We start from the raw sequence: 16,164 nt of genomic DNA, 5'->3' as shown, positions 1-16,164 counted from the left end.
ACTCCGCTTCTCCCCTCTCCTCCCTGCTTCCGTTAGCAGCAAAAAATATCCACCTTGTTCGGCCCTACCAGAACATCGGTAGATCCCTACTGGTTTTCACCTATATTTAACTTTAGCCCTACGCTGGTGTTGACTTCACTTTACAAACAGTTATACATAGTTAAATAAAAGATAGTTATTGTTTCTTAATAGCATTATAACCATTTGTTAATTACATATAAGCATTAATCTTCACATAGTCATCTGCAAACACACTAATACCCTACACACTGTACAATTCTCATTCTTTGCTTCATTAGTGCAAAGTCTCTTGACTCTCAAAAGGTAGATAGTGTTACAGACTACACGGTTAAGTGAACTACATTCCTGCATTTCAACAACCTTCTCCATTCGGATGGCCCCTGCCGTAAGCGGGAATCGTGAATTATTCCTTCCACAGGCCACGCATAGACAGAATCATCCTATGAACTCGAGCACATATATATTTGATCGCTATACTTACAATTAAATGATACGAGTGCGGTTTCAGTTGAATGACATTCGGCAATGAGTGAAGTATCGGAAATACACCCTGCTGATGGCCCTGGAAATAGAAATATCTGTACCATTCGTATGACTTGACGTACTCTTCCCTTTGCTATCACAATATCCCACATCACATCCATACCTTCCTTACGACTGGACATAGTCATCTCCCTTGCACATGTCGGAGTACAAACACATACTTTATAAACCTGATGCTCATGGCGAACCTATCACACATCCTCTACTACTAAGTACAATACGTCATCAATAACTGATTGCTGATGAAACGAAATAATACTGACTGAAAATCAACGATTGGTGGGTATGTCTCACAACTTTTTCTTGCGAGTGGTACCACTGTGTCTTAGAAAGAGAGGCGTAATCGTCTTACAAACCGTCAGAAGTTAAAAAACACAACCATATTACCATCACAAGCGCTCTTCGTTCTACAGGTGCACACAAGTATCCATGTTAAAAACTATACTGGCTTCATAAATCGAGGTACAACATTACCTCTGAATGAGGTGGTTTTTTGCCCAGACAAATACCGTGACACTGAATATAGTGCAGTTACACGTCGCCGACAGTGCAACCTCATAATAAAATTACCGAATTTAGAAAGTGATTTGGCTAGGGAACGTGGTATGAAACCGGTATTTCCAACTCCCTCACGCCACCGCTGCTAGATATTTCTCCAGTATCTGTTACGCATTCTGTCTCGATGCCATGTCAGAGGTTCGGTGATATATCCATTGAACTACATTTGATGGTTAATTGAGAAGGATCACAAACAGCAGATGGTGTGCTGATTGAGGTCATGAAAAATGTATACTAGTTTTTCAGATCTCTAATGCTCCGCTATCCGCTAGAAATGCAGTCTAGGATTTGGAGTCAAGTCTCCCCATTCAAGCACATACCTGCGTTGGATCCTATGGAGAATTCCTTTAATGATTACAGCCACTAGAGAATCATATTTCTGGTACTCTCTTAGCTCGAAGCAAGTCATCTTTCTCGAACCTGTCTGCTACAGTAAAATTCCAGCCTCGGTTTAGGTAGTCCCTATGCATCCTGCCCCCTCAGACTCTGTACTACCATCCCTGCAGCTTTGCCCATGTGATCGTTCCAGTGTAAGTCGGAACTGAGTAGAAGTCGGAGGAAACTATATATACCACCTTCTGCGACCCGTGTAGAAACAGGCTAAGCTGCGTTATTGTGACAGGACTGTGTTTAGGCTATTCAATGGAAACGGAAACTGGGAGAAGGACGAGGATTTTTGCTACTACACTGTGGTGCATCCCCAAACTACATATAAGTACTACAGATCTGCATCCATTCACAGCTATCTCTCCAACATGCTATCTTCGTTATTGTGTACCATCCAACACAGAAAAATTACAAACTATAAAAGCTCCACTAACTTCATCCGATAGAGAACTCGATAAGATTTTTACCGTATCTCTCTCCTCCCATATATCGAAAACAAAATACCGCATGCATGCTGGCATCGAGCACACATGATGATCCTATTAAATATACAGGTATTGATCAATTGCACAGGCCAGTTTAAAGTTTCATCACCTGTAGTGCAGGAGGATGATGGTATCCCACAGACTATACTGTAAACCGCAAGAGACACTCCCCGTGACCCTGTCTCATTGTTTGAAACATTGTTTTCTTTCTGCTCAAACACGCTTTGTACACTGCCAAATATTTTGTTTTTCCGCCACGACTTCGAAGTCTGTGTCAGCTTCTAAACTGACATTAACTCATTCCGATCCATGGCCTCTCGCAGAAAACTATACATCACACAGTGTAAATCATTTTGTTATTGCTGCTACCATAACACACCACACACACTGGATGATTTTAAATAAAAGTCAGTTACAACATAAGGAAATTGGAAGAGTTTTGCCACATTGTGGAGAGTTTCCAAACCACAGTCCGAAGGTGATTCACAATCTCTACCTTTAAACACATCTGGCACACTGACGGAATAACTGATGGCTCTGCGTTCCATTTCGACTCACTCCTCATATTGCAGTCTTGTACGCGGTCACTGTTTCGGTGTTAGCCATCCGCAGAAGATGTCGCGCCTCCACAAAACTCTTTCTCCAACTCAAACAAGCGATATCAGTCAATCATTATGTGATAACCAACAGCACACCAGTGGACGTATGAGATGGAAAAGACCCCACCGATGTACTGAAATAATAAACATCACATTTGATAGTGTGAACAATTTTAGCAATTTTTACAGTAACTTCAACACCGACCAATGATGCGACAGCATGTTTCCCAATTTCAGTATCATAGCTAAACCACCCCTTCTCCACTTTGCGAGTATCATTGCGAATGTAGATAGATGACTGTACAGTATGTCCATTCATTGTTAATTATCGAACACATACATCATCAAAGTATATCAGATATGCTCTACGTATTTCTAAAACCTCGAGCATAGTGCTTAACTTACAATCTATCTCTATGCTGATTGGAGCCACAGAGCTTTCTCGCAGTCTTAGAGTAAAATTAGAGACTGAAAGGCCCCCTCACACTGTCATTGACCAAACCACCCTGCAGCACCTTTACCGATTTAATCTGCAACCAAACAGAAGCAGACCGCTACATTCCACGTCTTGTGAATAAATGGAACTTGCCGAGTCCTCGCCCATCCAAATGCACAAGATTTCTCGAGATGCGCCCATGTTGATGAGGTTAGCACTCCTTATCAACGAATAGTAACACATCTGAAAGTGTTCTGATGTAATAGCAGACAGTTAAGAAGAACAAGAAACAGGTGATTTTTATGCGTGATGGGGTTCGAAGCATTTTTACGTAAATCAACCACACCATCAATTTTAAAGTATTATTCCAGAGTCTATGATCAGTACATGGAAGGTACTGGTAAGAGACAACATAAACACATGCACTCCTAAGGCTACAACATTCCGCACTTAAAACGGGCTATAATTTTAGATTGCTTATATTTCTGACATATCAGTTGTATGGAATGTGATGCTGTTAATAGTCCAATGTAAGAAATATATTTCAAGCACATGAATACGTCCTTCTTCCCGGTTTCTCTACGATAAACTATGTTATCGATCTGTAAAACGAAAAAACTACTTCCTTAAAACATTGGCTCTGTGTGATACGAGCACAATATAGCTTTCCAGAGATGTATAGCGTCCACTATACACATCCAATCATGGTTCAGAAATTATACTATGCCTGCATCAGTTCTATATAGAACAGAGAATACCTCTTACAAGGAAACTGATAAATGCATAGCAGCAGTGTCCGATACGTGAAGATTACAAGTCATTCCGCCACTAACTCTGTAAACAGCACATCTGTCAGGCAAATGTATACACGGGGTTTACAGTGCCTCACAAGCACCTATCGCTAACTTTGTTATGAAGCTGATGTCTCGATTTTATACCCAAGATGCGACAGGGGAATGGAGTACATCACATAAATCATAGTTTATTTAGAGGTATGTGTCACGTTTCATCACACATGAGATGGAAGTACTCTGATGACTGACAGGTTTACCGTTAACAATCGCAAGTAGACAGTGCTTTAAATCACATACATAACACGTGGCTGTATATTAGTTGAACACAGGCTATGTCAGGTGACTTATACATCCTGACGAAACAGTGGAAAAATTGACCTGCAACAACTTCTCCCTCTTTAGAATACATCATCAGTATGCCATTAAATCGTACCTCATTACAGATCCATCTCAATCTATCACCCCATCCACTCTCTGTCATCATTTAACACAGATGCATGTAAGTTTAAAGGTGGATGGTTCTCTGTCTTCCTGAAAAGCGTAAAATACAGTACTCAACTCCCACATACCACTGGTACCTCAACAGACAAACAGTGGACTGAGTATTTGTGCACTGAATTATTTTCGGCTGTTTAAGCTTTGTGGGCGTGTTTGGATGTTTTATTTCGATAATCTACGAGTAGTTTGCACGTCTGTATGCTGTGTACTGGATTATTTGGATAATTTACGAGTTGTTTGCGTTTCTGAACATCAGCGTAATCCATTATTTACAAGTAGTTTCCAGGTCTGTAAACCGTATATTGTGACCCCTAAGCTCATCAGGATGAGTGTTTTGTATCAGCATAAGAAATAAACTAGATGAAATCCGTCGCTAAATAAATTGTTCCAAAAATAAATAAAGTACACTCCTTCCTCTCTCCAGCAGCCTAGAGCAGGCTGATTCCTTTTCACACCAATTTTCCCCCTCCAGACCACAAGCAGGGTGAGTGTTTTGTATCAACGCAATAAATAAACTAGGTGAAACCCGTCGCTAAATAAATTGTTCCAAAAAGAAATAAAGTGCACTTATTCGTATCTCCAGCAGCTCAGAACAGGCTGATTACATTTCCCACCAGTTATCCCCTCCCGACCGCTGGGGGGATGAGGAGGCTGGGGCAGACGGGCAGCTGAGAAAAACATATGACGTCATTATGATGCTGTGCTCCTATGGACTAAACTGCACGATCCTGTGGCCTATCGCTGTGCCCTCTTGTGGTGAACTTGTGAACTAGGTCAGTTCTTTGGTCTGGTGGATCGGAGCTAGTTGTCTCTTATGTGGTGGAAGCTTATACGTAGGTTTTAGAAATTCAGACAATTCCAGCAGAGACAGATGTTTCCATGCATTGTGCAATGCATCTTTAATGCAAAGCTTTTATTTGCAGGACCGTATTCTTCCTCTTCATATGTTCAAGAATTAATGATCGCTTCCATTCTTCATGCAGTGAGCTGTGGATGCACTCCTCAGCTGAATGAGTGCATGTAATACATCTATTAAAACACCCCCCCCCCCCCGTCTGGCATCAACAACCCGCTAATCGAACACCTACAGCTCAACAAGCACTGATATCTCAGCCTCTTGTGGCAGTAACGTGACACTAATGGGTAGATAATAAATTTAAACAAATTAAAAAAAAATTATATTCGAATTGAACAGCATCACGAGCAGCCTCTGGTGGGGGCAAAACCATACTAACTCCCCTCAGCTGCAGGAGTAAGCTCTTAGAGCAATATTCCCTCCAAAATTCGAAATTCCCGCTCATTTTCCAAGAGGATGACATGCCAGGACCCCATGGCAAATACACTTGATGGTGGTACTGCCTCTAATTGTTTGAATAAAGACTGAAGATAAAGACTTATGTCCAGTACGGGCCAAGTCCTTTTCCCCCCAGTTCCTAGGAAGAGGTGATGGTCAGGAGACTTAGGTTAGCGGAGGTAGTCCAAGTGCCCTTTTCTTCCTGCCATTTTCTTAGGTTAGTAGAGGTAGCCCAATTGACCTATCTTCCTTCCAAAATTCAATTTCCCACGAAAATTCAAACTTTATGCAAACGGGGCGTGGCACTTTCCCGCCATCGTGGATAACGGTACTCGCGTCATCAGCTGACGTCAGGGCAGCCATCTTGGATGAAGTCAATCGCGTCATCAGCTGACGCCATGGCCGCCATCTTGAATTTGGGGCTGCACCCCTCCCCCTTGCCCACGTACTTCAGTTCAGCGGTTAGTCTTGAAAATATAACAAGCAGAGTTGCTTTCGCATTATAATATGTATGGAATTATGGATTAATCTTTTAATTGCGAAATCTTTATCCTGTGATCCGATTTTTATTAAATAAGACTATTCTGTGCCCCAAACTATGCTCAAGTTATCACTGAACACCCCATGAAAATTCACGTAGAAGTTTTGGTGGTTAGTGTATTCAGACAGAGAGACAGGCAGATACAACGGTTTTAGATAAAACTTTAAATCATGATAACTTTGTTGTATGATCCGCTTCTGATGAAAGCTATACTCAAGTTACCTCCGAAAACTGCATGAAAATTTCTCTAGTAGTTTTGGAGAAGTATGTTCAAACAAACAACTATTACAAAAAATGGTTCAAATGACTCTGAGCACTATGCGACTTAACTTCTGAGGTCATCAGTCCCTTAGAACTTAGAACTACTTAAACTTAACTAACGTAAGGACATCACACACATCCATGCCTGAGGCAGGATTCGAACCGGCGACCATAGCGGTCGCGCAGTTCCAGACTGTAGCGCCTAGAACTGCTCGGCCACTCCGGCCGGCAACTATTAAGGCTTCGGGATTTATCGTTAGTATGGAATAGATTTACGTGAATTGATATGATCATTTTATTTCGTATCACCACAAACTGTTACTCCTAGGTATTTGTATGAGTTTAATGATTGCAGTTGTGACTCCCTGATATCGTAATCATAGGATACTAAGTTTTTTTTCGTTTTGTGAAGTGCACAGTCTTACAATTTTAACATTTGAATCACAATACCAGTCTTCATACCACTTTGAAGTCTTATCATGATTTGATTGTGTATATGTGTAGCTACCTGAGATAGTACTTCATTATAGATAATTGCATCATCTGCAAAAGGTGTGATGTTACTCTTAATATTCTCTTCCACATCATTAATATATAATATGGAGAGCAAAAGTCCCTAGAGACTTCCGTGTGACGGACTTGAGGTTACTTCAAAACCTACCAAACCTTGGAGTCACAAATGTTGTGTGCTTTCTCATATAACCATACTTTTGCTAATCAACATTGTTTGGTGCTGGGTCAAGCACGGGAAAAGTCTGGGGTGTTGTACCAAGGATTGATATAAACAGCAAATGGAGATCCAGCACCTTTAGCACCAAGACTTGGAAGAGATGAACTGATTCTTCCATCATTTGTTGGTAAAACAAAGTTGTAATAAATGAAAAACACTATGTTGCTTACTTTCTACACGATTAGTTTATTCGTTAACCGATTTTCTACAAGGCCTGTCACCAGACTTTAACTGACTGTTGTCACCAAAGAAATTGAGGCACAAACACAGTAAATGACATCTTTGAGAGTGTGTTGGTAATGGAAACTGAAAGGTAAAAAGTTTAATAGTAAATAATTGTAAAGGGATCATGCAGGAAAAAAATGTTCAAATGTCTGTGAAATCTTATGGGACTTAACTGCTAAGGTCATCAGTCCCTAAGCTTACACACTATTTAACCTAAATTATCCTAAGGACAAACACACACACGCACCCATGCACGAGGGGCACCTCTGCCGGGAGTAGCCGCATACAGGAAAAACTTTAAACATTTAACTGGGAAACTGTGCCTAAAGAAAAGTTTATGTTACCAAACAAAATCCAGTAAAATGAAATTAGTACCTGATAAGGCTACTTCAAGAATATTAAACATGGAATGTGCTACAGAAACCAATTAAAAGAAAGAACAATTGTAACAACATAATGTATGGAGTACATAAGCAATCTCAATAAGATGAATCGAAATGAATGAATGCTGAAAAATGACGGAACACACAGTAATAGTCATCTTTGAAAATGTGGTGGTTCTGTTATTTAAAAGGTAAAAATTGAACAGTAGATACTAGGGGCGTTTGTAAAGTCGGTGTAAAGTCCGAGAGATGGTACCACCGGCGCATATCAAGGTCATGTTTAGTTAGTAGCATCTTTGGAAAGAACGCACATCATCTTTTAGCCATATTGATCTATTTCTTTGTGTTTGGGATTCGTGTGAATCAAGGAAGTTTAGTGACTATAAAAAAAGGACGAAAAAGAATTTTATGTGGTGATTAAACATTGCTTCATGAAAGGCAAACTGCCTCGTGGGACTAAAGAGAAGCTTGATAAACATTACAGCGACTCTGCACCTTCGATTAGATCAGTTTATAAATGGTTTCAAAATTTTCCGAGTGGCCATATGGGCACAAGTGATTCTGAACGTTCTGGACGCCCTGTTGAGGTTACGACTCCACAAATCATTGATAAAATCCACGACTTGATGATGGATGACAGAAGAGTTAAGGTGCGTGAGATTGCTAGTGGTGTGGGCATCTCGAATGAACGGATACATAATATTTTGCATAAACATTTGGACATGAGAAAGCTATCTGCAAGATGGGTTCCGCGACTGATCACGCTTGACCGAAAACGGTATTGTGTGAAGTGTCACAAGGATGGTTTACAGTTGGTCAGGAAAAATCCGTAGGACATTAAGTGTCGTTTCGTCACAGTGGATGAAACATGGATACATTACTATACTCCTGAGACCAAACAACAACCTAAACAATGGGTTACCAAGAGACAATCTGCACAAAAAAGGCGAAGATCAGTCATTTGGCTGGAAAGAAAAAATGGTTCAAACGGCTCTGAGCACTATGGGACTCAACTGCTGAGGTCATTAGTCCCCTAGAACTTAGAACTAGTTAAACCTAACTAACCTAAGGACATCACAAACATCCATGCCCGAGGCAGGATTCGAACCTGCGACCGTAGCGGTCCTGCGGTTCCAGACTGCAGCGCCTTTAACCGCATGGCTGGAAAGGCTATTGCGACTGTCTTTTGGGATTCGCAAGGGATAATCCTCATCTACTATCTGGAAAAGTGTAAAACTATTACAGATGTATATTATTCATCGTTATTGGACCGTTTGAAAACCGAGCCACAAGAGAAACGCCGGCGATTGGACCGCAAAGAAGTCCTTTTCCACCATGACAATGCACCAGTACACACCTCAGCAGTTGTGGTCGCAGAATTAATGGAACTAAGATTCCAACTCATTTCACATCCTCCGTATTCTCCAGACTTGGCTCCCTCGGACTACTATTTGTTCTCTAATTTGAAGAAATATCTGGCGGGACAAAGATTTTATTCAAACGAGGAGGTGATTGCAGCAACTAATAGCTATTTTGCAGACTTGGACATTCCTTTTATTCAGAAGGGATCAACAAATTAGAACAGCCTTGGACGAAGTGTATAAGTCTAAAAGGAGACTATGTCGAAACATAAGAAAGGTTTACCCCAAACATGTAAGTAGTTTCTATTTTTACACGGACATTTCAAACACCCCTCTTACATATAAAGGGAGCAAACGGAAAAACATTAACATTTTATTCGAAAAGCGTGCCTGTATAACAGTTTACATTAAATAAACAAATTAAATACAATTAGTACTTGGCGAGACAACTTCAAGAGATATTAATCTTTGAAAGCGATACAGAAAACCAATTAAAAGATTTAATTAACAATTTAATTACTGAATATATGTAGTACATAGGGAATCTCAATAAAATAAAAAAACAATAAATACAGGAAAATGGATAAATATAAAAGAACAGACAGTGCGGGAAGTAATCAAAAACTGAGATGATTATGTGAAGTTTAGCAGAGGGGAAGTGTTAAGCTGTGTTTGTTCGTTTAAGTTTAAATCAGGACTGTGGGCTATAGGTTTGTTGATTTCCAGGTCTTCCAACAGGCTGACCTTTTGGCTTTTATTTGCTAGTGAAGGCCATGGGACTGTGGTTATTAGCTGTGGCCCCCACTCTGTACATGCTCAGCACATGTGGAGTCAGAATTCTGCAACCTTCAGTTGCAACTACGTCAGCTAGCCTGAATGACCAATATAAACCTTATCACAATCAGAACTAATAAATTTGTACACCCCACTGTTGGATAGTAGCTGGTTTTTATCTTTGCTACTAAAACTATGCTGGTCTGTGGTGTTCTTCGCATAGTAGCAAATTCTATGGTTGTAGATTCCAGTGTTTTTGCTACAGTCAGTAATGTCTAACCTTGATATGGTACTGTACATCACTTCCAGCAGACACTAGAAGGGACAGCAGATGGCGCATAGAGGAGTGGTATAATTTTCAGTTTTTGTTTCCTATGCAGGATGTGGTCAGTCGGGACAGGACTGTGACTATTGGTTGAGGCAATAAATTTTGTTGTATCTAACTCTGCTTTGAAATAATTTTTGGACATGGGAACAGATATGATACGGTGTACCTCTGAGTGGAAAGCTGAATGTGTGTTACTTGGTGTTATGAGCAAGAAGGTATTACTGTGTCTGTAGCTGTAGTTTTTCTAAAAATTCGAAACAGTGGTCTGAGTGCTGATGTCAATGGTGAGATCTCTGACGTTTATGGATTTTTACCAATTTCCATTGTGAACTGAATACTTTTATTTAGTTTATACAAAAACGTGTTGAGCTGTCTTATAGTGGCAGTCCACATCCATACCACATCATCTGCTTGACCCAGTCCTCATTCGCACCACATCATCTACTTGACTAAATCAGTATTTAATGTTTTCACTCAAAGGTTCTTTTTTCAAAAAAAAAAAAAATCTGTTCAGTTCATCCAAAGTGGACTAGGAGGGGGCTCTGTAGCTAATCCATCAAATTGTTTATGCAGACTCCTTTGGAACTTGAAGCAGTCTTTTGCTAAGCATATTTGAGTGGTCAGTGTCAAGTCATTCAACTTTACAGTGTTGAAATTAAACCTGTACATCAATTCTGTCTGAAGATCAACGCTTTCCCCTACTGGCATGTTGGAAAACAATCTGCAGATATCAAAGGATACTCAATTACCACAGCATGAGATAGACAGATCTTTTTGTTAATAAGTACTTGTAAGACTTTCTGTGATAATAAAGGATGGCGCGGCCTTCACTTCTTTTATGCAGTCAACAAGGAGATGCCTTGCTGTATCAGTAGTGGAGTAAGTCCATTCGAAGCCCGAGATGGCAAAACTAAATGAGGTCTCCCAGCTGCTTAGAAATTAATGTACTTGTAATGTACATTTTCAAAAAGTCAATACCATAGATGTTATGGCTGACATAAAAAATCAATTATTTATAATGTGAGTTCTCTAATATCTAGTAATTACAATATACATACTTAAAGAGATAGGTGAGGTACTTAAGAAATGAATCAGCATGTAGCACATTAACCATTAGGTAGTGTGCTAAGAAGTAATAAAGAATAGAATAAGAAAATTTATCAAAAAGTTTCTCTTCAAAGGCCGTACAGTCCAGAATCGGTATGACAATCAGGTAAAACCGCTGTTACTGCTGAGGTAATCACTCACCGATGTACCAGGTATAAGATACCTGTTTGGTAAAACACCATGTAATGCTGCGTGTAAAGTCCATATCTGCCTGCTGCACATCCTCATCTGATACGAATTGTCGACCCTTCCAGGCCTTTTTATAGAGGCCAAAGGCGTGATAATAGCATGGGAAGAGATCGGGGGTATAGAGTGGCTGCTTGAGTTGTAATGTTTGTAATGAATGAGGTTGGCCTCGCAGGTCGACCTGCATTTTGTGTCGAATCGCGACCAGCGCGGAACTTGGTACTACTGAAAGTACTGTATTGGGTTACTGCATGAGTTCATAGTGTCTTTCCATAAATTTAATAAACACAACAGATACAGATAACAGAGAGTTTAGTTGTCAAGATTATATTCTCCTTTACTTACAACAGTCTGCCAATGCTGGGGTGATTTTACGGTTCTGCGAATGTTGAAACCACTTGGTTTTAAGGCAAAGAACTAGCGAGCTACGTTTGGAGTGCATTTTCATCCGGAAAGGAAATTCCTTGAAGGCTGCTCAATTTAAAGCAGAAAAGGTGAAAATCTGAGGACGCAAAATCGGGTGAATAAGGTAGGTGCGGAATGACTTCTCAGTGTCAAGTCATTCAATTTTACAGTGTTGAAATGAAACCTGTACATAAATTCTGTCTGAAGATCAACGCTTTCCCCTACTGGCATGTTGGGTGGGTGCTTGTGTTGTAATGTTTGTAATGAATGAGGTTGGCCTCGCAGGTCGACCTGCATTTTGTGTCGAATCGCGACCAGCACGGAACTTGGTACTTATTGTTAGTCTAGTACAGGGGTTCCCAATAAAATTTTCTCGAGGACCCCCTCATCGAGCATGATTGGTACCTTGTCATATCGCAGTATCAAGTACCTAAAAAGGCCAAATTATGAGTCTATTTATACGTTTTCTATTTTTGGTACTTAGAAAAAACATTGACATATTCGTTATTGAAAAAATACTGAACTTAAAACTTTTTCAATTTAGTCACATTTATTATTGTTAAATTTTTGATTATTGCTCAAAATCTTCGTCTTCAAATCTGGGTGTTTAGTATAACAAACCCCTTAACAAAATAAAAATTGACTATGAACTGAGAAAGACAGGAAAAAATGAAAACTGATTGTATTGGTTTTTCAAGTGTACGACACTTGAGATTACATTGAGTAGACATGTGCGAAAAATAAGAAGACACTAATTTCATACAAGGTATTATTTATCTGAAAAAATAGTGACAACAGAGTACTCCATCAGTTTACAGTTAGTTTTAATTTTCAGTTCTTAATGAGATGAGTTCAATCTGACCTTTGAGTCCATTATTTCTGTAGGCATTTCTCGTTTTAACGAACCACTTTTTAACCAACGGACCATTTTTAACTACGCTTACTGTAGCTTCCGCGAAAAACAACGCTTTACAAACACTACTGTTTTAATAGAGAATATTGGATATGTAAACAACACTGTCTGTAAAAGCACTACCAATAAATTAACAATGGCCGATTGTCGTCTGAAATGCGAGTTTCTGTGTAAAGTGACTGTCAGTTGTCAGCTGCAAAGAGGCAGCGCGCGCTGTCTCACGGCATACAGCAGAACTATTTGCCTCTATCTAATTCTATAAGTTGAATTCTTTTATCTTGGCGGCTCGCGCATGCCCGCCCAGACGCGGGAGATTGCTGCGTTGCCAGTTGCACACGACGCACGCGCCAATAGAAGCAGCGCCATAGTATAACATAGTTCACAAGCTTACGTTTAACGGGGATCGCGCAGTTCATGAATTAAAGCCACCACGGCCGCATTAACCCTTTCGCTGTTTCAAAGACGTGCTCCCTGCATTCTGCGCTGTGCGCGATTTTGTCACTACACTGCTCGCCTGTGCAGACACATCGTGTTCCGACTGCTTTGACACTCTTATCATTCGATTCCACAAAAAGTATTTGGCCCAAAAATTAGATTTTTACACATCTTCTTGACTGATACCTTCCCCCCATAAATGACTTAATTTTGTTTCGATGTTCAACGCAGTTATTATGCCCCATTAAATATAGTAAACCATTGCACGAAATTTTGAAGAATTTGCAGAGGTAAAAGTCCATAGAGTATACTTTCCGTATGGTCGATTTTAGTTGCCACAATGTTGAGAATGAAATGTGAACAAGATACTTATTTCATATAAAATTTGCTGTATAACAATATCTCATTTAAGTACCACATAGGTGTCATATGTAATATTGAGAAATATTCCGTCTTTCGCGACTGTAACAAAAGTTTTATTTACACTGAGCACGTTTGGCTTTATTTTAAAGCACGTCAATCAATCAAAAGGAAGTAGACAAAATGCATTAAACAAAACTGTGGACTTACAAAAACATTAGGACTTGAATATACCGTCCATCAGTGAAGTGCTCTGAGCTATGTCAAATATAATTTTTGTGTGTGGTACACACAAACATCATTTATTTGCTAAAACACTGATCAGCCAACACAAACGTTGAATATTGTGTTACCGCAGCACAAAACTACGGAAGGTGACTTGGCAATGGAGGAGACAAAATACTGTCCACTGAAGATGCTTCAAAAGAGAGAAACTCGTCTGGTCTAAATAAGTCGCTTATTACAGTTGCAGAAGTATTTCAGTACCATTGGTAAAACTGCGACTGTGGAACAAAAACAAGAAAGAGAACATGAGTGCCATTGTGTATGTGCCATACCTTTCATTGACTGAAGTGCTTTAAAACAAAGCCAAACTCGTCCAGTGTAAATAAAACTTTTATTACTGTCGCGAAAGACGGAATATTTCTCAATATTACATACGACACCTATGTGGTACTTAAATTAAATGAGATATTGTTATACAGTAAATTTTATATGAAATTTAGGTATCTTGTCCACATTTCATTCTCAACATTGTGGCAACTAAAATCGACCATACGGAAAGTATACGTTACGGACTTCTACCTCTGCAAACTCTTCAAAATTTCGTGCAATGGTTTACTACATTTAATGCTGCATAATAACTGCGTTGAACATCGAAACAAAATTAAGTCATTTATGGGTGGAAGGTACCAGTCAAGAAGACGTGTAAAAATCAAATTTTTGGGCCAAATAGTTTTTGTGAAATCGAATGATAAGTGTGTCAAAGCAGTGGGAACACGATGTGTCTGCACAGGCGAGCAGTGCAGGATGACAAAATAGCGCACAGCGCGCAATGCGCGGAGCACGTGTCTGCAGCAGCGAAAGGGTTAATGAAGAGACAAAGCACTAGAAATTTCAAAAAATTGCATTCAAACGAATATAATTCGTGAAGTAAGGCACTTCGATATTGTTTTTAAATAATGAATATATTAAGCACTGTACAAGGTTTGGACTCACAACCTTTCGCGTGGAAGCCCAACACTTTAACTGTTGCGCTATCGCGGCTCGTCCAACTACACTACGCCATGAGGACTAACATTTCACGCAAAATACTGACAAACACTGTTGGTATGACTATGAATTACTCACGCTTCGTCGAAGTACAATAGGAAATAAACAATTACCGCTGTTCTTTATTGCGAAAAAGCGGTTAGTGAGATTAATACAAACACCTCTCCTTGCTATCGCCTGAATTAGGAGTCTTATTGCTTGTTTGGTTTAATTAATTAATAGAATATGAAGCAATTGGTATAAAGAATGCTTTTTCCAAACTTTCTATAAAAGAAAGTCTGCTATCAAGACATTGCTTTTGTTCTATTACTTTATATATGACTGAACGTTTCTAAACCTGAAGACACTCGTACATGCTCTGCACTGCACTCGAGATCTGGCAACGTCGTTCTCTGTTCATTGGCTGACTGTGTTTTGTGACGTCAGATGCGCAGAACGAACCTAAACTCGGCCGCCAACATGAATGACGCGCAATTTAGTTTTGCGCTAGAGTGTGCTAGTGTCAGGTGGCTCTAGGAAGAAGCTAGAAGCAGAAGTTAGCGTTCGCTAAAGCTCTGCTGATGCAGAAAGCGGCCAAAACAAAAAAAATCTGTTATCGTACGAAATATATGTAATATATTTTTTATTCTAATAGCATCTTGCGGACCTCTCTGGCAGGGGATCCGCGGACCACCTGTTGGGAACCACTGGTCTAGTATAATGCGAGCGGGCGTTATCGTGGAGTAGCATAACTTCACGTAGTCTTCCTGGTTGTTGTTCTTGGACTGCGTCCCAGTTGTTGATAATAAATGTTAGCAGTGATGGTTACAGCAAGGGGAAGCTATTTGTAATACACCACACCGTCGCTGTTTCACCAGACTCCCCAACGGGGAGCTGTTGCTTTGTTTGGCTTCAGCCATTCCTTTCTTTTCCTTGTGTTAACAGAGTCACCATTTCTCGTCACTAGTAGCGATGCAGAATAGTAATGGTTGATGTTGTTCATAAGCCGTTTGATGACGAGTAAGCAGAGATGCACGTATGGCCACCTGCTGATTTTTGTGATATTGCCTTAGAGCATGTGGTATACATACATCTGATTTTTGAGCCTTCCCCGTTGTTTGCAAATGTCGCATGATAGTGAGGTGATCAGAGTTTATCACATTTGCCGTTTCTCGAGCAGAGTGACCAGGATCATTGTGGACTAATGCGTTTAAACGGTCTTCATCTAATCCCGAAGGTCTTCCTGAACGTGGAGAGTCACTAATGTATAAACGACCCTCCTTAAAACG

General features: G+C 40.0%; 1 protein-coding gene and 1 long non-coding RNA gene across 4 annotated transcripts in view; one reads left to right on the top strand and one right to left on the bottom strand.

Annotated features, from left to right (window-relative positions):
* The window catches only part of LOC126236846 (uncharacterized), a 117,868-nt gene extending 105,004 nt beyond the window's left edge, over positions 1-12,864 (bottom strand). For all 3 annotated transcript variants that reach the window (XR_007544994.1, XR_007544995.1, XR_007544993.1), the window contains exon 1: positions 12,779-12,864. This is a non-coding gene — a long non-coding RNA (uncharacterized LOC126236846). The remainder of the gene's footprint in view (positions 1-12,778) is intronic.
* LOC126236843 (uncharacterized) overlaps positions 1-16,164 on the top strand; it is a 43,401-nt gene that overhangs the window by 17,514 nt on the left and 9,723 nt on the right. The gene's annotated exons all lie outside the window — the stretch shown is intronic.

Source organism: Schistocerca nitens, chromosome 2 (genome assembly GCF_023898315.1).
Source record: "Schistocerca nitens isolate TAMUIC-IGC-003100 chromosome 2, iqSchNite1.1, whole genome shotgun sequence".
Lineage (NCBI taxonomy): Eukaryota > Metazoa > Arthropoda > Insecta > Orthoptera > Acrididae > Schistocerca > Schistocerca nitens.
The sequence above is the reverse complement of the archived record's forward strand: the minus strand, read 5'-3'. Positions and strand labels throughout refer to the sequence as shown.